The following is a 25,411-nucleotide window of genomic DNA, read 5'->3' on the forward strand; positions in this document are numbered from 1 at the left end:
CCATTCGGTTCTTTTTTTATAATTTCAATCTCTTTACTGATATTCTGTATTTGACGAAACATTGTCATCATACTTCCTTTAGTTCTATAAGCATGTTTTAAAAAATTTCTTTGAACATATTTATAATGGCTACTTTGAAGTGTTTGTTAAATGCAATGTGTGGTCTCTCACACAGGCAGTTTCCATTGCTTGCATTTCTCCTATGTATGGGTCACACTTTCCTGTTTCTTTGTATTTTTATGATATTTTTGCTGGAAAGTGGACATTTTAGGTAATATATTGTAGGAACTCTGGGTACTACTGTATTGTTTTCAATAAAGTTCTGGGGCATAAATTGCTTCACAGACAAATCTGATTAAATTTGGGCTTTTTTACAGGGATAGTTTTTCAGTTTATAGTTAGTGTTTGAGATTTATTCCAATCCCAGGAGGGTTCTTCGTAGCTGTCTTTATTGATTCTTGATGGTAAACTAGCTGTCCTACAGTTTAAGTTATATTACAAATGAAACTATACCAATCTCCTCTTGTTTTCCACCAAACCTCCATTGTTTCTGAGCATGACTATTAGGTTTGAACTTCCCAGTATTCTGTTTCTAATAAAGCTTGTTTCTTTCAAAAGAGCTTTGGAGCAGTGTTTGAAAGCCTGCCTCTCCCCCTGGGCAAAATATCTGAGCCAAGGCTCCAGAGCTTAGGATGGGGACAGTGGTACATTTTTCTCTGAGTGTTTTCACACCTGTTTGTGTTTCACACACCTGCATGGCACACCTGTTTTCAGAGATGAGTGGTGAGTGACAGCCTCTCTTCTTCTCGTTTGCCTCTCCCAGGGTGGAAACTCCACCCTACTAATGAACTGAGGCAGGGGTAATTAAGGGCCCAATATTTTCAGCACGTTGTGCCTAAGATAGAGCCTCTGCTTCATGAGTAGGGATGGGACATAAGAAGAGAGTCCCTCAGTTTGCCCAGAATTTAATCTCTGAAGCACGTAGGAAGTGTGACAAGAAATGCTGACATCCTGGCCCTCTTTGGAAGATACCACAGTCCTCTCCTGGGATAAGGGGAGAGAGGGCACTCTGTTTTCTTGGCTGTACCCTCCTGGAGTGGATTTTCCATCACACTGGGTAGGGAGGAGGTGGAGAAGGAGTGGGCAATAGTTCAAATGTCACAGACTCTGCTGTTCTTATTAAGTGTTAATAGATTTCTTGAATAAATGTTTTTTCATTTGCTTTATGCCCTTAGAACAACTTCCAGAGACAATTATTATTTTTTAAAGATAATAATCACCACGTTCACTGGGTAGTGGGTCAGCAGAGCTTCTCACATTGTTGTTCCAGAAGTGGAACTCCCTAGTACTGTGTAATTCTATTAGGAGGCTCAGTACATCTGGTTGTCTATTGGGGTGTCATTGTCTAGTCTCTAGTCTCTGTACTTTCCGTGGTTTCAGTTACCCATGGTCAACCATGGTCCAAAAATATTAAATGGAAAATTCTAGAAATAAACAACTCATAAGTTTTCAATTGCATGCCATTCTGAGTAGCATGATGAAATCTTGTGCTGTCCCACTCCGTCCTGCCCAGGACGTGAATCATCCCTTTGTCCATCATATCCACAATGTATATGCCACCCACCCATTAGTTATTTAGTAGCCCTCTTGGTTATCAGATCAACTGCTGCAGTTTTACAATGCTTGTGTTCAAGTGACCCTTGTTTTACTTAATAATGGCCCCAAAGCGCAAGAGTGGATATGCTGGCAATTTGCCAAAGAGAAGCCATAAAGTGCTTCCTTTAAGTGAAAAGGTGAAAGTTCTTGACTTTCCTTGATAAAGTTAAGTTCATAAAGTTCTTTCCTTAATAAGGAAAGAAAAACTCATATGCTGAGCTTGCTGAGATCTACAGTAACTTTTATTACAGTATGTTGTTATAACTTCTATCTTATTATTAGTTATTGTTAATCTGTTACTGTGCCTAATTTGTAAATTGAACTTTATCATAGGTAGGTATGTACAGGAAAAGACACAGTATATGTAGGGTTCAGTACTATCCATGGTTTCAGCCATCCACTGGGGGTCCTGGAACATATCCCCCATGGATAAGGGGGACCTACTGTAGCTTCTTTCTTCTTTGATTGGAAATGACATAGAAAGTTACAGGGTCTTGGGTATTGGAGAGGACAGGAGCATTCTTTTTAAGAGAGAGATGGACCTGACCATAAGTGTAAATGACCAGTGTACAATCTTATTCTTAGAGATGTGGATCTTAGAGATGCACAATCAACACAGTGAGCCAATCTATCACCCCTAAAATTTTCCTCAGGCTCCTTTATAATCTCTACTTTTTGCCTCTCCTCACCACTTCCCCATGCAAGCACTGATTTGCTTTCTGTCACAATAAATTGGTTTGTATTTTTTTGAGTTTTATGTAAATGAAATCATACAAATACAATGGGTACTCTTTTTTGCCTGATTTCTTTCACTCAGAATAATATTTTGAGACATATCCATGTTGTTGAATGTATCAGTAGTTCATTCTTTTTTATTGCTTAGTAATTTTTTGTTGTGTGGGTATACCACAATTTTTTATCCATTCACCTGTTGATGGATATTTGGGTTGCTTCCAGTTTTTGTCTGTTAATAATAAAACTTCTATGAATATTTCTGTAGAAATATCTATATAGACATATACTTTCCTTTTATTGCTGAGTAATACCTAGGAGTAGAATGCTGAATCGTATCCTAGGTATATATATATATATATATATATTTTATTAATGTTATGATAGATTACAACCTTGTGAGATTTCAGTTGTACATTTTTGTTAGTCATGTTGTGGGTACACCACATCCCCCTCTGTGCCCTCCCCCCACCCCCCCTTTTCCCTGGTAACCACCGATCAGATCTCCTTATCAATATACTGACTTCCACCTATGAGTGGAGTCATATAGAGTTCGTCTTTCTCTGACTGGCTTGTTTCGCTTAACATAATACCCTCGAGGTCCATCCACGTTGTTGTGAATGGGCCAATTTTGTCTTTTTTTTATGGCTGAGTAGTATTCCATTGTGTATATATACCACATCTTCTTTATCCAATCATCAGTTTCTGGGCATGTAGGCCTAGGTATATATTTTTAAGGACCGACACATGCTATGTGAAATTGGGTACTCACTATTCTATCACACTGAGCAGAGTGCATTTATTCAAGCAACATTTGTTAAAGAGTCTAATGGGACTTGGCTGAAGGATGGAGACTTGGGAGATGCCTCATGATGCAGTCTCCAATCACTATCTGTACATAATTTGGAGACCTTTATCTGTACATATATTGTACACTTCTATCCCATTGCAACTCTGTATCCTTATGTGGAGTTGAAGAAGGGTGACTGCTTTAAAACTATACACTGGCTTTGCAAAATAGAGCAGCATCTTTATCTTGACATATATTAATAATACACCCTGTTGAATCATGTTGCATCCTGATGGATCATGGTGGATCTTGACGAATTCTGCTGGATCTTAACATCTTTGATGAGCTATAATGGACCCTGACAGACCCACACACAGCATGATGAGCCTCTTCACAGAGTGACCTTCTCTCCCTTTATTGCTGTCCCATGGAAAAAATGGGGAAATAATCCCCCTACCGCCTTTCCTTCTCCCTGTTTTCTCTCTTTCTCCAAGCAATGTCTTCTTTTGGCATCTTGCTACTGCTGTATTCCATCCTTGATTAAATGAGAGTGTAATAGATGGAGGGGAACTAACATTTCTGAACACTGACCTTGGGCCAGGCACGGTACTGCGTGTGTTACTTACTTTTTCTTATTAAAGCCTAATAAAAACCTAAAGAAGTGGGGATTGTTTTCTCAATTTTGTAAAGGGACAGCATTGAGTAGCACTTAAGAGCAAAGACCCTCTGGAGCCAGGCTGCCTGGGTTTAAATATCAGTCTTGTCCCTTCTTGGTTCTTTGCATCTTTCAAATAAGTTACCAGATCTCGAGTGTGTCTCCATTTCCTCATTGCTATTTTTACCTTTATTGAGATACAATTCATTTACCATAAAATTCACTTGTTTAAAGTGTACAATTCAGGCTGGCCTGGTGGCATAGTGGTTAAGTTTCCATGCTTTGCTTCGGCTGCCTGGGGTTCGCAGGTTCAGATCCCAGGCATGGACCCAGCACTGCTTGTCAAGCCACACTGTGGTGGCATCCCACATAAAATAGAGGAAAATTGGCACAGATGTTAGCTCAGTGATAATCTTCCTCAAGCAAAAAGAGGAAGATTGGCAACAGATGTTAGCTCAGGGCCAGTTGTCCTCACAAAACAATAAATAAATAAAAAGTGTACAATTCAATGGCTTTTAGAATATTCACAGAGTTATGCAACCATCGTCATAATCAATTTTAGAATATTTTCATCTTCCCAACAAGTCACTATTATCTCTTAGTCGTCATCTCCCAAACTCTGATCCTGTCCAGCCCTAGGCTACCACTAGTCTACTTCCTATCTCTGTAGATTTGCATATTTTTGCTATTTCAAATAAATAGAATCATACAGTAAGTGATCCTTTGTACTAGCTTCTTTGACTTGACATAATGTTTTCAAGATTCATGGTATTCCTTTTTGTTGCTAAAAAGTATTTCATTGTATGGATATATCACATTTTATCTATCCATTGATCAGTTGATGGACATTTGGGTTATTTCTGCTCTTTGGCTATACGAAAAATGCTGCTATGATCATTCATGTACGAGCTGTCAAATGAACATAAATTCTAATTATTTGGGGCTATCTACCTAGGAGTGAAATTTCTGGGTAATATGTAACTCTATGTTCAGCCTTTTGGGGAACTGCCGTACTATTTTCTAATCTGCTGTACCAATTTACATTCTTACTAGCAGTGTCAGAGTTTTCCAATTTCACCACATCCTTGCCAGCACCTGTTAATTTCTTTTCTTTTTTTTATTTATAGCCATTCTTGTGGGTATGATGTGGTATCTTATTGTGGTTTTGATTTGCATTTCCCTTACGACTAGTGATATTGCACATCTTTTCATGCGCTTATTGGGCATTTGTCTATCTTCTTTGGAGAAATATCTACTCAGATCCATTATTTATTTGCCCATTATTTAATAATTTGTCATTTTATTATTGAGTTATAAGGGTTCTTTATATATTCTGGATATAGGTCCCTTGTCAGATATGATTTGCAAATTTTTTCTCCTGTTCTGTGATTTGCTTTGTCAGTTTCTTGATGGTGTCTTTGAAGAACAAAAGTTTTGAATTTTGCTACTGTCAAAATTATCTTTTTTTTTTTTTTTGCTGTTGGTTGTGCTTTTGGTGTCATATCTAAAAGACCATTGCCTACTCCAGGATCACAAAGATTTTTTCCCATGTGTTTTTCTAAGAGTTTTATAGTTTTAACTCTCATATTGAGGTATTTGATCCATTTTGAACTAATTTTTATATATTGTATGAGGTAGGGGGAGAACTTTATTCTTCATAGCCAATTGTCCTAGTACCATTTGTTTAACAGACTAGCCTTTCCTCTGTTGAATTGCTTTAGCACCCTTGCCAAAAGTCAGTTGACTGTAAATGTGAGGGCTGATGTCTAGACTCTCAGTTCTATTTCATTGTTCTATGTGTCTACCCCTGTTCTAGTATCACACTGTCTTGACTACTATTATCTTTGTAGTAAATTGAAATTAGGAATTGTGAGTCCTCCAACTTTGTTCTTTATTTTCAAGGTTGCATTGGTGGGGGCCAGCCCCGTGGCAGAGTGGTTAAGTTTGTATGCTCCACTTCAGTGGCCTGGGGTTCACTGGTTTGGATCCTGAGTGTGGGCCTACCCACTGCTCATCAAGCCCTGCTGTGTTGGTACCCCACAAAGAAGAACTAGAATGATCTACAACTAGGATATACAGCTACGTACTGGGGCTTTGGAGAGGAAAAAAAAAAGAGGAAGATTGGCAACAGATGTTAGCTCAGGGCCAATCTTCCTTACCAAAAACCAGAGATAGCATTAAAAATGTTATATATAAAAAAAAGATTGCATTGGTTTTTCTGGGTCCCTTGAATTTCCAAGTGAACTTTGGGATAATCTTATTAAATTCTTCAAGGAATCTGGGTAGAATTTTGTTAAGAAATGTGTTGAATCTGTAGATAAATCCAGGGAATATTACCATCTAAAAAATTAAGTCTTTTGATCCATGAACATGGGATGTCTTTCCAATTACTTGGGTATTCTTTAATTTCTTTAATAATGTTTTCTAGTTTTCAGAATATGACCTTTGCACTTTTTTTTTGTTAAATGCATTCCTATTTTACTCTTTTTTTTTTTTTTGAGGAAGATTAGCCTTGAGCTAACATCTGCTGCCAATCCTCCTCTTTTTGCTGAGGAAGACTGGCCCTGAGCTAACACCCGTACCCATCTTCCTCTACTTTATATGTGGGACGCCTGCCACAGCATGGCTTGCCAAGTGGTGCCATGTCCACACCCGGGATCCGAACCAGTGAACCCCGGGCCTCCAAAGCGGAACATGTGAACTTAACTGCTGCACTACTGGTCTGGCCCCTATTTTAGTCTTTTTGTACTACTGTAAGAGGAACTTTTTTCTTAATTTCATTTCCTGTTTGTTCATTCGCATTGCATAGAAATACAGTCAATTTTTATATATTGACCTTGTATCCTGAAACATTGCTGAATGCTTTTGTTAGTTCTTATAGATTTTTACTGAATTCCCTAGAGTTTTTTACACACAAGATCATGTCATCTGTCTACAGAGACTTCTTTCTTCCTTTCCAATCTGGATGCCTTTTATTTATGTTTTTGCCTAACTGTGCTGGCTAGAAGCTCCAGTACCATGTTGGGTAGAAGTGGTAAGACTGGACATTTTTTTCTTATTTCTGATCTTAGCAGAGAAATCTTTAGAGTTTCACCAGTAAGTATAATGTTAGGTGTAGATTTTTTTGTAGATGCCCTTTATCAGGTTGAGGAAGTTTCCTTCCAGTCCTGGTTTTTGAGTGTTTTTATTGTCAAGGATATTGAATTTTGTCAAATGATATTGGGATGATCATGTGGTTTTTGTCCTTATTCTGTTGATAGAATGTATTATATTAATTTATTTTCTGATGTAAAGCCATCCTTGCATTCCTGGGGTTAACTCTACTTGGTCATAGTTCATAATTCTTTTTATATATTGTTGGATTTGGTTTGGTGGTATTTTGTTGAAGATTTTTATATGTATACTCACAAGAGATATCGGTGCACAGATTTTTTTCTTTTTATGTCTTTGTATGGCTTTGATATCAGGATAACACAGGCCTCATAGGCTGACTTGGGATGTGTTAACTTCTCTCCTATTTTTGAAAGAAATTATAAATAAATGGTATTAATTCATCCTTAAATGTTGATGGAATTCACCAGTGATGTAAGTTATGCCTGGATGTTTGTTTGGGAGTAATTTTAAAATTACCAATTCAATGTCTTTACTTATTATAGATATATTCAGATTTTCTATTTCTTCTTGAGTCAGCTTTGGTAGTTTGTGTCATTCAAGGAATGTGTTCATTTCATCAAAGTTGTTTGATTTGTTGGCATGCATTTGTGCACAGTATTTCTTTTAATTCTTTTTGTTTCTCTAAGGTCAGTAGTAATATCTCTTCTTTCATTATTGATTTTAGTAATTTGAGTTTTATCTCTTTTTTTTCTTGGTCTGTCTAGCTAAAGGTATATCAATTTTGTTGATCATTTCAAAGAACCAACTTTTATTTTCATTGATTTTTCTCTGTTGTTTTTCTACAACTTACCTCCTTAATTTCTGTTCTCATCTTTATTATTTCCTTCCTTCTTCTTGCTTTGGGTGTGTCTCCTGTCTGCAACATATAGCTGGACTTTTTTAAAAAATGCAGACTGATAATCTCAGCCTTATGATTGGATTGTTTAATCCATTCATATTTAATGTTTTTATTGATATAGCTGGATTATTTCCTGCTGTTTTTATTTTTGTTTTCTTATGTCTGGTGTTTTCTTTGTTCTTTTATTGCTTTCTTCTGCATTAAGTTAATATTTTCTAGTACATTATTTTAATTCCTGTAATGATTTTTTCACTATGTCTTTTTGAGTTATTTTCTTACTGGTTTAGCACTCACCAATGTAGCTTAAGTTATCAGAATCTACTTCAGATCTATACTAACTTAACTCCAGTGAGATATTGAATAGAGATATTCTATTCTATAGATATATCTATTCTGTTCTATTCTATCTGCTCTATTCTGCAGATATAGTGATATAGAAATGTTACTCCTATATAGCTGTAGTCTTCCTTCCCCTCATACAGGAATATATATTACAAACCCAACACTGCAACACTTCATTTTTATAATTATTGTCTTATGTAATTTTATATCTGTTAAATAAGCTAACTGAAGAAAGGAGAGCAAGTACATTTCTATAGCATTTGTCATGTTAACCTTTTAATCTGCCATTTCTAGATCACTTTATTTCTTCCTGTGGATTTGAGTTACTGATGTCATTTTCTTAGTCCAATACAGCTTTGTTCCTATGCACCTTATTTTTGCTGCTTTGACAAATACGTTACATTTTTACGTGGTATAGGGCTAATGATGCAATAATATGCATACTATTTTATACAAGAGCTTTTTAAATAAGTTAATAGAAGACAGGAGAAGAAATATGCATTTATATTGTCTTTAATAGTATGTATTTACTGGCACTTTATGGGCACTCTATGTAGATTTGAATTACTGTATTTATTGTTTTCAGCTTGAAGAACTGCTTTAGTATTTTTTTGTAGGGCAGTTATTCTAGCAATGAATTCTCTGCTTTTGTTTATCTGAGAATGTCTTTATTTTGCCTTCATTTTTGAAAGATAGTTTTGCTGGATATAAGATTCTTGTTGACAGTTTGTTTCTTCAAGTAATTTGAATATGCTAACTCACTGCCTCCTGTCCTCCATCATATATGATGAGAAGTCAGCTGTTTATCTTATTGGGGTTTCCATGTATGTGACAAGTCATTTTCTCTTGCTGCTTTCAAGATTTTCCCTTTGTCTTTTGTTTTTAGTATTTTTACACTGGCATGTTTGTGTATGGATCTCTGCATTTATCTTGTTGGAATTGGTTAATCTTCTTGGATGTGTAGACATTTTTCTGCTCCTTTCTTTCTCCCCTCTCTTTCTGTTACTCCCATTAAGTGTATGTTGATGTATTTAATGGTGTCCTTTATTTCTCAGAGTCTCTATTTATTTTTGTTCATTATTTGTTCTCTCTGTCCTTTGGACTGCATGATCTCGATCGATCTATTTTAAAGTTTGCTGATTCTTTCTCCTGCAAGTTCATATCTATAGTTGAGCCCATATAGTAAATCTTTCATGTCAGTTACTGTATTTTTTATTTGGTTCTTTTTTGTAACTTCTGTCTCTTTATTGATATTCTTTATTTCATGAAACATTGTCGTAATCTCTTTTTATCTCTTTAAGCGTGGTTTCCTTTAGTACTTTGAATATATTTATAGTGATAGCTTTGAAGTCTTTGTCTGTTAAATCCATTCTGGGCCCTCTCCTAGGCAGTTTCCATTGGCTGGTTTGTTCTCCCTGTGTATGGGTCACTTTTCTGTTTCTTTGCATGTAGGAACTGAGAGGAACAGCTGCTTAAGATGTAGGACATTCTACAGTGTCCTGTTACTTCTTCCAAAACCTGAAGCCAGGAGAACTTTTGATCTCATTTTAAGTCTTCCATCTGCAGGATTATGTGAAGAAAAGGGATTTTTATCATATTTCTCCTTCTTGGTATTGGTTCCCTCCTTTGTGTGCTTCTCTCCTTGCAGTACAATTGGATGAGTCTGGGACTGCCTCATTGTGGAGCCCCTCATGGTGGGCCTCTGCTCTAGGAAAAGAACCTTCTTTTTCTAGGTGTGGGCTTCCTCCAACACTTCTCTTTCTTTGCTATTTCCTATAGCATTGCTCCTGAAATATTTTTGCTCCATGGCACACAGACAACATATATTTTTCTAGGACCCTGGGGTAAATGAAAAAAGCCACTTGCAGCTAGAGGTAAACTGCTCGGGGATTCTGGCCTCCCTAGGCCCTGTCAGGGAACTGTCTCCAGTACCCCATTTGAGCAGCTCTGCTCTAGGCCAGGATAAAATTTTGTGTGTAAGGGAAAGGAACAAGGAGGCTGTTCAGCCTGTTTTAGGTGCAGGTCTTGGACTAGGAGTCCAGAATATATCATTTAAGCCTATAAGCACCTAGATTCACTCCCCACACTTCAGGCATTAACCCCTGAAAACTACATCTCCTAGACTCCTTTGCCAACTGACGTCTGACTAAGTTTGGCCAATGGCAGGCATTATCAGGAGACTGGGGAGGGGGAGAAAGGAAATGGCATCCCCATCCCCCTCCACCAGTGGGTGTCATCTTTGCATCATTGGCAGTGGCTGCATCTCCTTGGTCAGTCAGCTCCCTCTGCGGGGTCCTGCTGTGTTTCTAGCTCCCTTTAGACAACTCTGACCCCTGGGTTCTGGTAATTCCACTACCTCTTTGAAACCCTTCAGCTTTTGCGCTTCCTGCTGTTGCTAACCTCTGGGTTGCCTTCTGGTTCCCTGTTTGGACTTTCAGCAACTTTACTATATAACTAGTTCCTCTGTTAAATTCCTTCTATTGAGTATTTGGTGGGGGCTGTTTTCCTGACTGCACTCTGACTGTGTACATATGCTGACAGCTTACACATGGCCTTCCAAATATCCCCAGTTGGTAAAAAGAAAGAACATGCGTCGGATTGCCCCTCTCTGAGCATAGATCTTCCTCATAAATCTCATAAGCAACAGTAGGCACCTGGTCCAGATTTTGGGACGATGTGTCCTGGCCAAATGTCATCTCTCCATTGTTAATAATGGGGACGAACAGAGGTTTGGGACAGCTACTTCCCTTGTCTGCCTGGGAAATCTCTGCTCATCCTTTAAGACACAAACATCATTACCTCTTGGTTGCTGTTGTTTTTTCCTCCCATTTCCTCCAGACTGAATCAGTTCCTCCCTCATCTGTTTTCCCAAAACAGTTTATATCAATATACTATAGCACCTTTTGCATGATAGTCACACATAGACCTATTTCCCCTCTTAGTTGAAAAGTCCCCTGAGGGCAGGGACCTCGTCTCACTCAGCTCTGTATGTCCAGTGCCTCACTCAGTGCACACATAGCAGGAACTCAACAAAGTTTTCTTTTCAGGAATTCTTTAACCTGACTGCATATTAGGATCACCTGGAGAGTTTCTAAAAATCGTGATTGTCAGGCTCCACCCAAGACCAGTTAAATCAGAATATCTGAGGGAGGGGCCCAAGCATTGGGATTTTTGAAAGCCTCCCTGGGTGATTTTAATGTGCAGCCGGGGTTTCAAACCACTGGACTAATTGATTGCTTTGCCTTATCACACTTGCTCTTGCAGATGAGCCTGCCATAAAACCCAACTTCTCTTGCAATATAATTCAGTTTAGCAAATACTTTGGAGTGCCTTCTCTGCGCCAGCCATTGTGTAGACTGGCCTTTGCTACTCAAAGTGTGTTTTGTGGACCAGCAGCATTAGCATCACTAGGGAACTTGTTAGAAATGAAGAATCTCAGGTGCCACCCAGACCTATTGAGTCAGAATCTGCATTTAACAAGATGCCCAGGTGATTTGCACTCATGTTAAGGTCTGAGAAACAGTGCTGTAATATCACACAAATGTCAAATTGCTTATTCAATGTGAGTTGTATTTCATTTCTTATTCACTCTGCTTTGCTTTCCTTTAAAAGGGTGTCATGTAATATTCTATTCTCCAGCTAAAATGGAACATCTGGTCCAAAGCATGGCTGAGACCAGACAGAAGTGAGAGGAGATAGTGGACAGCAGATCCCCTGAGTGTGGGAGGGAAGGGGGAAGATGTGGTTGGCCCTTGGAAAGATGGAAGCATTTCTTGGCACACTGAGGATCAACGTAAGGGAGGCCTTTGGGATGGGTTTCTCAGAAGGGGTGACTCCTGCTTCTGATATTGCCAGTTTCCTGGGAATGAGCCAGGTGTGTGGGGGGGAATGCTGCGGCCTTGTGTGCTGGAGGGCTGGAACGGAGCTGGTTGCCAGGGGGCACACTGGCATTCATGCCTTTCTTGACAGGGTAAATAAAGCCCCCTTGCTCACCTCGTGCTTTTGAGATAAAGATAAAGTGGGGCATTTTTGAGGGCTGACCCATTGAGGGTCACAGGTTATCCACAAATGTAACATTTTTTTTGTTCCATTAACTTCACAAACACTTAAGGCCTAATTCTTGTGTGCTTTTAGACTGTTAATTTTGTAGCAAGGCATTGAGTTTTACATCTCAATCAAACACATGATATATGGGTTGAACAAATACAAATTTTATGGAGCAATAACTCTATGAATGGTGCCAATGCAGTCTGCTATTTTCTATTATATTCCTTTAAAATTTGTCATTAGGGGCTGGCCTGGTGGAATAGTGGTTAAGTTTGTGCGCTCTGCTTTGGCAGCCCGGGGTTTGCCAGCTCAGATCATGGGTGTGGACCTGGACACTGCTCATCAAACCATACTGTGGCGGCGTCCCACATGCAAAATAGAGGAAGAGTGACACAAATGTTAGCTCAGGGACAAGCTTCCTCACTAAAAAAAAAAAAAAAAAAAAAATATTTCATTAGGTTGATTTCATGACGCAAAAATGCATTGCAACCCACAATTTGAATAAAAATATTTTCCACAGGCCTGAAGTCAGCAATCCCAAAAGTCCTGTGCACCCCAATGTTTATTGCAGCACTGTTTACAATAGCCAAGACGTGGTAGCAACCTAAGTGCCCATCAACAGACGAATGGATAAAGAAGATGTGGTACATATATACAATGGAATACTACTCAGCTGTAAAACAGAACAAAATCATTCCATTTGCAATAACATGGATGGACCTTGAGAGAATTATGTTAAGTGAAATAAGCCAGCAAGAGAAAGATAATCTGTGTATGACTCCACTCATATGAGGAATTTAAAACTATGGACTAAGAACAGTTCAGTGGATACCAGGGGAAAGGTGGGGTGGGGGGTGGGCACAAAGGGTGAAGTGGTGCACCTGCAACACGACTGACAAACATTAATGTACAATTGAAATTTCACAAGATGGTAACCTATCAATAACTCAATAAAAAAAAAATATTTTCCACAGAATCATAGTAAATTTACAAGGAAAGCATTTGGACACATTCTCCTTGAACTTGTTGGGATGACCCAACTCCTGAAACACAGTTTAGCATAATGGTTAAATACATGGCTTCCAGAATCGCTGCCTGGCTTCAAAGCTGTATGCTCTGGATGAGTAACGTCATCCTGCTAAGACTCAGTTCCCCATTTGAAAATGGGAGTAATTACAGTCTCCCCAACCCCTGCCACTTCCTCTTCCCTAAATCTCTCCCCTAACTGAGTTCACCCTTGGCTGTCTTGCAGGTAGCCATAAATGATGGACCTCTGGATCCAGGGCCTTCTGTGCAGAAATGGGAGAGTGGCACTGCAGGAGCCTGGGGATGAGGACAGGCACCCTCAGGAGCATCACAGCTCTGGAAACGATATATATAGAAATATAACCCCTAGTGACGGGCACAGGAAGGAAAATGCTTCCCTCCTTATTCAAAGACAGATGTCATAAAATAAACAAATAAACACTAAATGTAATTGGCTTTGTATGTGAAGTTTTATTTCTCACCCATATCACAGTCTTGTGGGCTGTAGCAATGGCTTGGAAATCCAATGTGAGGCCTGCACAGTCACTGAAGATGAGGAGGAGAGCATGGGGCGGGCACACTTGGACATTTACACCACTTTCACTCACACATCTCTGGCCAGGACTGGTCACCTGGTCAGCCTAACGGCAAGGGAGGCAGAGGGGACCACGGCACTGGTGAGCCCTCACCACCTCACCATAGAGACTAGGTAGGAGGGAAGACATTTGTGGCCATTACCGTCGTCATCAAAAGCCATCCCACCCACCAAGAGGGACAAACACCTAAGTGCTTATTTGTTATTGTTATTGGATCTTAAATCCTACAAATGATGTCAACCACATTCTTACTTTGGCATCTTGGCTCAGTTACTGCAGTGTGCTAAAAAGACCAGACCATACCTTGCTGCCAGCCCTGAAAGCTGACGTTTGCAGAGAAGAGCTGTTCCCTCCCACTCTTGCCTGTTTGTCGCTGAAGCGTGTTCTCTGCTCGGCGTATCCTCTGGCCGGGGATGTGTGCATAGCTCAGCCTTCTCCTTCCCTGGAAAACCACTCTGAGTACTGGAAGAAGCGCCCTCTGGATCCCTCCCTCCCCTGATTATTAACCTAAACTTTGTACACAACAATCACACAAGATTTCTCTTCTCTAATGCCTTTAGGGAAGATATGGGCTGTGCTTACACCATGAGAGAGTCCAACATTGCCACCAAATCCGTGAACACTGATTTCTATTAACAGTATGGATCTTGCAAACCATTTGGAAACGGATGGAAGAAGGAAATCATTCTGTCAAAGCAGACTTTTCGTCTGGTCTTGGGTTAACCACTGCTGCCAGCTTCCATGATGAGCTGGGTAAGAGTGTCCGCTTGCTTTCGCAGCTATACCAGCCCCCCGGAGAAATGTTACCCAAATGACTCATAATGTGTCATTCATAGCTGGCTAATTTTAGGCAATTTCATTGGGAATATAAGATGTCTATTAACATATTAATCAAAATTTAGCTTTAATACTTGAAAATATATCTGAAATTTACAAAATTTACAAAGACCATCTTGAAATTTTCATCTTAAGATCATTGTTTTAGTGAAACAGAGCTCAAATTATTCCAAAGGAGCTGTCAAAAGAGCTTTGAATTTTCATATCCCACTCTTTCAAGACAGATGCTTCATTTTTTAAGGGAAGCTTATCTTTGATATCTAAAGCATCATTGCCCAGCTTGAGGAGCCAGTGAGCTCCAACGTTACATGGTTACACTCAAGCTCACTGACATCAGATTCTTGTTGACTGCAGGTGCCACCGTATAGCAATTACTGCAGTTACAACGCCTGGTTTCTGTATAACTGTCTTGTCCTGGGGACAGGCAACTTTTGAAGTGCAATGCCATGGGCATGGATTTTTTTTTTTTTTGGTAAAAGATCTTGCTTTGTTGTGGTCCTGTAAAATTTATTCATCATGAAATGCCTGTGTATAGAAACAAATAATAACACTCCATCATTTAAATTGGAATGGTTTCATTCATGTTTACTTGCTTATCTAGTCTTTGTGTTCATGATGAAGTTTAGCAAATGCAATCTTAAAGCCAAGCATTAAAACAAAAGTGAGAGAATCGGGAATATTAGACATGCAGGGTCCTCTCTGGCCAAGATGGCTTGGAGGACTAGAGATGTTCACCAAAGGTTCTGGGAGCCCCTGGCACCAGGTTATGCCTCCTTCGTGTCTTTTCTCTCTTTTTTCATAAATAATTTAATAACAAAAGTAATACATGCTGTGGTTTAAAAAAAATTGGAAGTACAGATAAGTGAAGAAGGGCAAAGATAAAGATCATTCACAACTCTCCCGTGAGACAGTAATGTTAAGGGTTTAGTGCGTGTATATTTCCACTCTTTTCCAATCACACCTACCTCTTATGGAATGCAAGAGAGAATGAGATTGAGCACCTGAGAACTCGCCGAGGTCACCACCGTCCTCTTCATCACCAAATCCAATGCACACTTTTCAACACTTGCCAGATCGTGACATCGTTGATCACACCCTCCTCCTTCGATCTCCATCTCCTTGACTTTGACCACACCGCGACCACTTGCACGCCTCAGTTCGCTGAAGGTTTTGTAAGTGTGTCTTCTTTCTTCTACGCTTTAAAAAGATTGATGCTCCCAGGCTTTAAAAACCTACTATTTGGCCACTTAAATGTGTCTTGACTCTATCTTCACCTCTCCACTGTTCAGCCTGCCTTCTCCCCTACCTGGACCACTGCTAAGGCCTCCCAACTGGTATCCTGGACCTTCAAATCCAACTCCCACATCAGAGTGGTCTATTTAAGAGGCAGCTCAGAACCCTACAGTGTCTCTTTCTTGCCACGGGTAAAGTGCAAACACCTTAGCAAATATCTTTAGGAGATAAAGTTGGCAATGGGATGACTTCCTGTCCCATGCCAGGGAGAAGGATGATGGAAGAAGGAAAATGTACCATGACATGAGGGGGTCAGTTCTGGTCTGTCTCTCCTACTTTGTCTCAAACCGCTCCCAACATTTATGTTCTAGCAATATAAGAAGTTCTGTTAGTGTCGTCTCGTTGATTCTGACTCCCAGCGACTCCCTGTACAGCAGAGCGGAACCCTGCCCAGTTTTCAGCACTGTCCCCTCACTTTACGGCACTATATCAGACAATCCTCTGCTGCTAATCACAGGATTTTCATGGCCAAATTTTTTTTCAAAGTGGATGGCCAGGTCCTTCTTCATAGTCTGTCAGCTCTGCTGAAAACTGTCCACCATGGGTGACCCTGCTGGTATTTGAAATACCAGTGGCATAGCTTTCAGCATCACAGCAACATGCAGCCACCACTGTATGACAACTGATGATAGGCAGATGGTGTGGTTCCCTGACCAGGAAATGAACCCTGGGGGCAGTGGTGAAAGCACTGAATCTTAACCACTAGACCACCAGGGCTGGCTATAGGATGTAGAATGCATGAATAGATGAATGAATGACGGTGGTAGCCTGAAATAAAGGTGTTATCTTAATAAGGATGCTGAGCTTTCAGTAAGTTATGTCCGTAGTCCCAGCATCTCTTATCCACAGAGGAGATGAGGATCCAGAAAGCCAACAGCCTCAGCGCAATGCAGGCAGCAGCCTCTTTTCACTCTTTAACTGGAGCTTAATTTAGTAGCCCTTTCAATGAGCAGCACTGAGCTCCGGCTCAGGTCTGAGTTAAAAACTGATCCAGAAAGACATTGGAGGAAGGGGTCCTGAATCACAGTGTGGAAGGGTGCTGGACTTTTATTAGGTGAGGAAGTAGTAAAGGTGGCAGAGGGACAAGTGGGATGACTTCCCTCTCCACAATTATTGAGGATATGCTAATGCATGCTTCTGAGTGCAAAGAACAGACCAGAAAAACTCATGACTCACCCAAGAAATTGCATACAAATGTAAATTCCCAGGTCGCAGTAAAAGTAGGATCATGCATTCATTAAAAACATGTAAGCTGTTCCCGAGTACACTGCAAAACTGATGTCTGCATAGATATCAGTGTTTCCTCTGACTAATAGGGGAGAAAAAGGAGTCATTCATTATAGTCTTCTTTTTCACTGCCCCAAATAAAAATAAATCCTATAAAAGGAGTTGCCAAAAAGAACAATTAGTTTGCAAAGTTGTTTAGAATTGGAGTTGCATTTTTCCCCTATAGAATCAGTGTTGCAAATGGGGATAAAGTTTGCAGGGAGCCTACAGATTTCTGTTTAATGGATATTATAACAACATTTCCTTAAGAAAACAAAACCAAAGTTCCATCAGATAGCTCTCTGCTGCAATCAGGCCATCTCCTCTGCACTGTCCACGACTGCCCCTGCCCAGCACCCATTTGTCAGGCTTGGGAAGATAGGCAACCTCATCTCCTCAGATGGAGGTGGTAGGGGTGCCATCAGGGCTGTAAGTTAGGAGGGTGTGGAGCAAAGCTTGGCCCAGGCAGGCACAAGGGGAGGGGAAGGGAGGCTAGACATGGGGCTCCCTCTGCAGCTTTTCCTCCTTTCTTCTCACCCACTCCTAAACCTGTGGATTTGCCTTTTGCTCAAAATAAGTGGGCGTTGATCTAACAGTGAGCAACCTGTCTAAATAGAGAGCTTTAAATTGAAAATGGTATTACTTTTAAGTACATTTGACCAAAATTATTGAATGGCTTGTAGAAAATGAAAATGAATTACAAGGACAGCACTCTATATTATACAACATGTGTCTAACTTAAAATGTAGAGGCAAATAGAACTTTCCCCAAAAATGAATTTTTAAAAAGCCTAATTAATTTCTGAAATTAGAATAAATTTCAGTGGCTCTCAACCAGCCCCCTCCCTGGGGGGCTCTGGGAAGTATGTGGAAAAGCTACTGGCTTGTCAAGGTGACGTCAGTCACTAATGGCATTTAGTGTGGGGGTGTGGGGACGGGGGCCCGATGCCAATGTCCTCAGTGTAATGCTTCCAACACAAAGAGGAGCTGCCCTGCCCTAGGCAATGACTGCACAACCCATGAAAGTAATAACTTAGAACCAGCCACTTACAACTGCTGTTTCCTTCCATCATGAACTGTTTTTACTGTTCTTGGGTCCATTTTAATTGCCAGGGCAGCACTAGTCAAAGGGCCAGTGGCCACCAGAGTCATCTATAAAACACAAGGGCCACTGTCCTCCTCTTTCCTCCTGGCAGGATCAGAGAAGGGCAGAGGTGGAGCGGCCTTGGAAACTGGCTGACCCCACATTCCTGGCCCCACCTCAGGTGCAGAGAGATGCAATAGCCCTGATGTCACCCTGTTGGCAGCAACATTAAGCCCCCACAGAGGCTCCAGAGCCCTGAACACAGTACTCTTTGCTGACAAAGCATCCTGAAACATGGTAGAGCTGTACCATTTGCTCATTTAACTTCTGCAAATCCAACTGTCTGAGTTTGGCTGAAGGGGAGGAAGCAATCTGACCCGTGTGGGAGACTCTGCTCACCACTCTGCTGCTGAAGTGAGCAGAGATGCCAGAGCATCTCAGAGCGTGAGCAGCTCACCTCACTGACATTCGACACCTCAGGTCCAGGCAAACACTTTTTTTTTTCAGTTAGTAGATTTTTTATTTGGCAATATGAACAATTATAGCAAACATAAAGTCATTCTTTAAAATTATATGAGACAAATTATCAAACATAAAAATAGAAATTTTGAGTTTTCACAGGATCTCAAAATCACTGATATGTTAATTTTTTAATAAAATAGATGCATCGCTTTTGTGAAAATGAAAGTCTCTGATAGTTTTAACGCTTATGTGTCTCATTATCTTTTTCTATAAAAATGACCACTGCATTTGCCAGTTTTTCTTGTGACACTAAATCTCTAAGGAGAAGCTACATTCTCCACTGGCAACTGATATTGGCTAACTGATTTTGTATGTAAATATATACTAAAGAACTCAGAAGTGAATCCAGTAAAACATTGCTGCCAAGTATGTTGCAACACTGAAGTCAAAAAATTGCTTAACCCACCTCTCCCCTGTCATGTGAAAGAGAAAGATACACAGCCGCACTGTCCAGACACGACTCTTTATCTCCCCCTGTTGGAGAATTGTCATACTACGCTGACTATATTAGAACAACACCCTCTACTGCCATCTGCTGGAAAACAGTCAAAATGAATACAAAAATCCATGACAGTGACAAGGCAGGATGCTCCTTTAGAAGGGACAATTTTGAGCAGTGCAAACCTGAAGCAACCATATGTGCCAGCCCTGAACATAGCCACTAAAAACAAGCCAACTCCTTGCTCTGGTTCCCAGCCAAAAAGTGAGCAATCTGCCCCACCGATGGGCATACTGGCTATACTGGAGCAAACAGATAGTTCTAGACTATAGGCAGTGGGCATTGCAAGAGATTTCCTTTTGACTGCACTTGACTTTCTCCTTACTCAGCCCTTACATACAGAGTGACCCTGTTTCCCTGGCATGTTTAGCCAGCAGGAAATAGGACTGACTCTATTATATGTATACAAAATATTGTCAAATTCAAGAGCAAGCATGAGGACATAAAAGACAGCAGCTGAACTACATAAACTCTGAGGTTTTTTTCAGCTAAGTTTAGTTTGCAGGGACAACTCTATATCTATGAAAAGTTTGTGCTCCATTTCCAGAGTATAGAGATGTCATGGGGAAGGAACTGCCTGGTCAAGGATCAGAGTTTCCACTTCCCCTCCCCACTCCCCCTCGCATCTAGAGGTGACAGGTTTTCACCAACAGAAGTGATGTGTGTCTCTTCTAGGCCGAGGTGATTATGAGGCAGAGGTAACTTCTGCATCTCCCTTGCTCCATCTGCAGGCTTCAGAGCTCTGAAACCCGAGGAGAGGGCAGACCCTAAAGATGGACAGTGCTTGGGTCCCTGCCAGCTGGGAGCAGCCACATTGCGCTGGTACAGAGGAAGAAAGGTATATGGCATCAAGCCACCAAACTTTGGGAGTTTATTTGTCACAGTGGCTAGCATTACCTTTATTAATATGATTTACTATTAGTTAATGCATTTTTGCTGCTAATAGCTGACAAGTGATACCAGGGAGCAGAAGTTTCAGGAATCTTTATGGAGGGAAAGTTTAAAAAGAAGGCTATTACTTTTTTTCTGTTAATTGGCAAAAGACTACCCTTCCTAAATTTCAGAGAAAAATACTAATGTAGCTTACAAATATGGTCTGTGGGAACATGGCTTTGAGAATCCCTGGACAGGCTTTTGGAAGGCTGCTTTCTCCTCACTCTCTCAGCAGAAGGGCCCTGTGGTGGCGGGTACATGTGGTGGCAGAATGCCCTCGTGTTCCTGGCCAGGCCTCACCCGGACTAACCTCATTGCTGTGACCATGTGCTCACACTCAGTGCAGGTGTAGAGCTGAGGGTCCAGAACCTCTCCGAAGCTATCTCTTCTAGAATGACTGTCTTATTTCAGGGAGGATGTGCCAAGGAAAAATGGAATCTTAATTTAAAAAATGGGAGTTTATTTATTGAAATGAAATTTCAATAAAATCTTGGCTCAGCATCCCCGTGTTCACGGGTCCTGGTGCTTACATTCCACCCAGATATCCAGCCTCTTCTTAGCTCAGAATGGAGTTTTTCCTTGTGTGTGACTGGTTAAGGGCATTCTCCAGCTTCCGTGCCCTGGTTACCATTATTGTCAGTCAGCCAGGGCAAGCTTTCACTGTTTATTAACTTATTCAGTCTCCACCCACTAAATTCAAGATGCCGGTTAGCAATGTTAAGATCACCTTTTACTGCATTCTGTGATATAACTTCTCACTTGCACCAGCATTTAAAACCACCAAATCCAAGTGGTGATCCCAACACAGACACCTGCCTGACGCTTAGTTTTCATTTCTAGACACCTGGCCCAAGCATTTAAATGCACCATGGGAAACTCACCTTCTAATTTCATTACAATAAATTCACTGTGAGAAACCGCAGAAGAACGTGCTAGCGATCAGGGCAGGATCCAGGATTCGGGGGTGGGGGAGATGCTCAATCTTATACATGGGAGAAGGGTCTTTAATAAAAGGACACCAAGATACAAATTCAAAACTTTGAACAAAAGAAAATATTTATTTAGAATGAGAAAAATCGCGACATAGTGCAAATGAAAAATTCCACAAACATCACAAAATCCAGAACAATACCATAATATTTTATTAGTCAGCTAGATGATACAATATGTTGGCTACATATTTTTGGCTGTCTACTCTGATCACTTCTTCACATAGCAACAATCCATATTATGATTTTTGATAGAAGAGAAAGGCAATTTTGAGGGCTGGCCCCGTGGCCGAGTGGTTAAGCTCACGCACTCTGCTGCAGCGGCCCAGGGTTTCACTGGTTGGGATCCTGGTCGCGGACACGGCACCGTTCATCAGGCCACATTGAGGTGGCATCCCACATGCCATAGCTCAAAGGACCCACAACTGAAAATATGCAACTATGTACCGGGGGCTTTGGGGAGAAAAAGAAGATAAAACATGAATAACTTTAAAAGAGAAAAAAAAGATGCAATTTTGTGTTTTCTGTAGCATGACTGAATCCAAATTGTGTTTTTTCACAAGTGATATTCCCGAAAGTTTTCTTTTATTGGAATACAACTTGTTATCAGTAAATTCATGTACATTTTTAGGATGGCCGTCAAATTTGAGGAAGCCTCTACCAAGTTTATTTCTTATGTGAATGAGCATAGCTGTACCTGCTACTGGTCTTCCAGGTTTGTGACATTCCAAAAACAGGAATTCCAATTAATTTCCTGTGATTCTCATAAAAAAACTACTGTGATGGACTCAAAATTGCACTCATTGCACTATCAAGTGTATTCCTGACATATATTCCACATGACTAGATGTTCATGAGAACTGCTTATAGTTTTCGATGTCTGGTGGCTGGAAGAATTATCTACAGAGCAGCTTCTGGCTCTGTACATCACTGGGGAGAAGTTCTATGAGCCCAAAGTTTATCTTCTGTAAAATTTAGCAGGCAGACTAATGCAGTCTGTTGTACAGACTGGCTTTTGTTAGTTGAGGTGAAGAAGTCACACACAGCTGTGGGGTTAAAAGACAAGGATGGATAGCAAGGGACATCCCTGACCTAGGACAAGCAGTGACGACCATGGGGAGAGAAGAAACGGCAACTAAGAATGTTGCCCTCCCCTCGCTCCGCTCCCCCCACCCCTTCACTCTGCGGCTGGTATGGTGTGACCGTTCTCAGGATAAGCCACACAGAGGGGAACTGTTTCTCTGGAGTGATCCATTCATGTCAAATCCAAATTAACCGTGACTTTGTTCTGGTTTTCTTCTGAAAATTTATCCAATAAATACTTTCAGTGGTTCCTGTAACTTGAGTTAAACAGAGTGGGCTTTTGCTGTTTTTTACTCTTAAGTCTTTTAATCTACAGCCATTCACCTCTTTTTCTGTTTTATGCCATTTATTTGTTAAGGGAAGTGGGCCATTTTTTCTATAGAACACCTCATATTATGGATTTAGCCAATCGTGTCCTTGTGGTGTGTTTTGTCTTGTTCTTCTATCCTTCATAAATTGGTCCTTTGATTTAGAGGCTTATTTATATTTCTTTCCTTCTTTTTCTTTCTTCCTTCCTTCCTTTCTCTCTCTCTCTCCCTCTCTCTTTCCTCGCCGTCTCTCTCTTTTTCCCTTCCTCCCCCTCACTCCTCTACTTCCTCCCTTCCTTCTTTCTTTCCTTCCTTTCATTTTTGGTAAAAATGTTTCGCAGCTGGTGGTGTGTACGTTTTGTTAAATAAATGAAGGGGCACACAATGCCCAATTGCTCCCCTTTAGTTATGTTAAGAGGGATCACTGAGTTCAGCTTTGTCAGCCTGATCCTTCCATGATAAAGTTCCTCATCAACTTTTCAACTAGTAGTTTTGACATCCATTTTATGTCATTGACTAGATCCAATATTTCATGAGGGGATATTTTTCAGTTGAAATTCTTCTATAAACAAGAACCTTCCTTTCTCACTGTTTGGGTTACTCTGAATTATGATTTTCATGGAAAAGTCAGGATAAGTGCTTGATTCTTTCCCTTCGACAGTTTTCAGAATGTTGAACTGCAATGGTGACTAATGAGTTATTTTTTAGTATTCTTACCAACTCACAGATGTTAATAAATGAATTTGATTTAATTCAAATATTTGCGGCTACTTTTTGATGCTCAAATTCTCTCTTTGGCCAGTGTAAGTGCATTCAGGTTGGCTCCTACGTCCTACTGACATAACCCCAGTAGTCTTTGATAGCTCCCTTACATTCTGGCAAAAATAAATGTTCTAGGTTCATCTTGGTTTCTTTAAATGTGAAATTGTACTTAGAGATCACGATCTGGGAGTTATGGGTCCCCCTGCTACTGAGTTGTCTTTGCTTCTGAGATTTTTCAATGGACAGTCCTGATGTCAATATCTTCCCAGTCTTTTTGATCTTCCAAAGGTTGTAGTTTTGTAGGTTACTCAAGAAAGGCTCATGGAAACAATATTATTTGAGTTCTCGCATGTTTGTAACTGTTCATCTGTGGGCTTTATACCTCAAGCTCAGTTTGTCTGGATATAAAATTCATGGCTCAAATTTTCTTTTTTGAATATATTACATGTGTACTCCATTTTCTTCTAGCATCAAGTACTATTTTCTAAAAGTCCTCCCTGATTCTTTTCCTCCCTTATAGGTGACTTTGTCTTTTTGCCTGAGTGCCTAAAATATTTTTTCTTTTCCTTTAAAGTCCATAAGATTTACTAGAACATGTCTCAGTGCCGCTTTCTGGGTCAACTTTGCTAGGATACAGGATGCTTTTTCAATATACAATTCAAGCTGACTTTTATTTCAGGAAACTTTCCTTAAATTATAGGTTTTACTGTTTGTTTTAGGTCAGAGTTTTGAATTACTTCTTTGGGGGTTCTTACTAACATACTAAGTCTTCATTGCTTGCCTCTATGTCTATCACTTTCTCTCAAATCCTTTTTTTAAAATTTTTTTCTTCTTTTTTTTGAGGAAGATTAGCCTTGAGCTAACATTTGTTGCCAATCCTCCTCTTTTTGCTGAGGAAGACTGGCCCTATGCTCACATCCATGCCCATATTCCTCTACTTTATATGGGGGACACCTGCCACAGCATTGGTTGCCAAGTGGTGCCATGTCTGCACCCAGGATCCGAACCTGAGAACCCCAGGCCACCAAAGTTGAACATGCAAACTTAACTGCTACACCACTGGGCCAGCCCCCTGTGTGTCTTTAATCCTCAGAATCCTAAAGACATTTTTCATGGAAATAGAGCAAAAAATCCTAGAATTTATATGGAACAACAAAAGACCTCCAACAGCCAAAGCAATCCTGAGAAAAAAGAACAAAGCTGGAGGTATCACACTCCTGATTTCAAAATATACTACAAAGCTATAGTAATTAAAACAGCATGGTACTGGCATAAAAACAGACACACAGATCAATGGAACAGAACTGAGACCCCAGAAGTAAAATCACACATCTACAGACAGCTAATTTTCAACAAAGGAGCCAAGAGTGTACAATGGAGAAAAAGAGGTCTCTCCAATAAACAGTGTTGGGAAAACTGGACAGCCACATGCAAAAGAATGAAAGTAGGCCATTATCTCACACCATATCCCAAAATTAACTCAAAATGAATTAAAGACTTGAATGTAAGACCTGAAACCATGAAAATCCTAGAAGAAAACATAGGCAGTATGATTTTCTACATTGGTCTTAACAATATCTTTTTGAATATCATGTCTCCTAGAATAAACAAATGGTACTACATCAAACTAAAAATCTTCTGCACAGCAAAAGACACCATCACTAAAGCAAAATGGCAACCCACCAACTGGAAGAAAATATTTGTAAATCATATATTTGATAAGGGGTTGATATGCAAAATATATAAAGAACTCATACAACTCAACAACAACAAAAAAAACAAATAACCCGATAAAAAAATGGGCAGAGGGTATAAACAGACATTTTCCCAAAGAAGGCGTACAGATGGTCAACAGGTACATAAAAAGATGTTCAACATCACTAATTATTAGGGAAATGCAAGTTAGAACTACAATGAGATATCACCTCACATAATCAGAGTGGCTATTATTAAGAAGACAAGAAATAACAAGTGTTGGAG

The sequence above is a fragment of the Equus asinus genome, chromosome 6, assembly GCF_041296235.1.
Source record: "Equus asinus isolate D_3611 breed Donkey chromosome 6, EquAss-T2T_v2, whole genome shotgun sequence".
Lineage (NCBI taxonomy): Eukaryota > Metazoa > Chordata > Mammalia > Perissodactyla > Equidae > Equus > Equus asinus.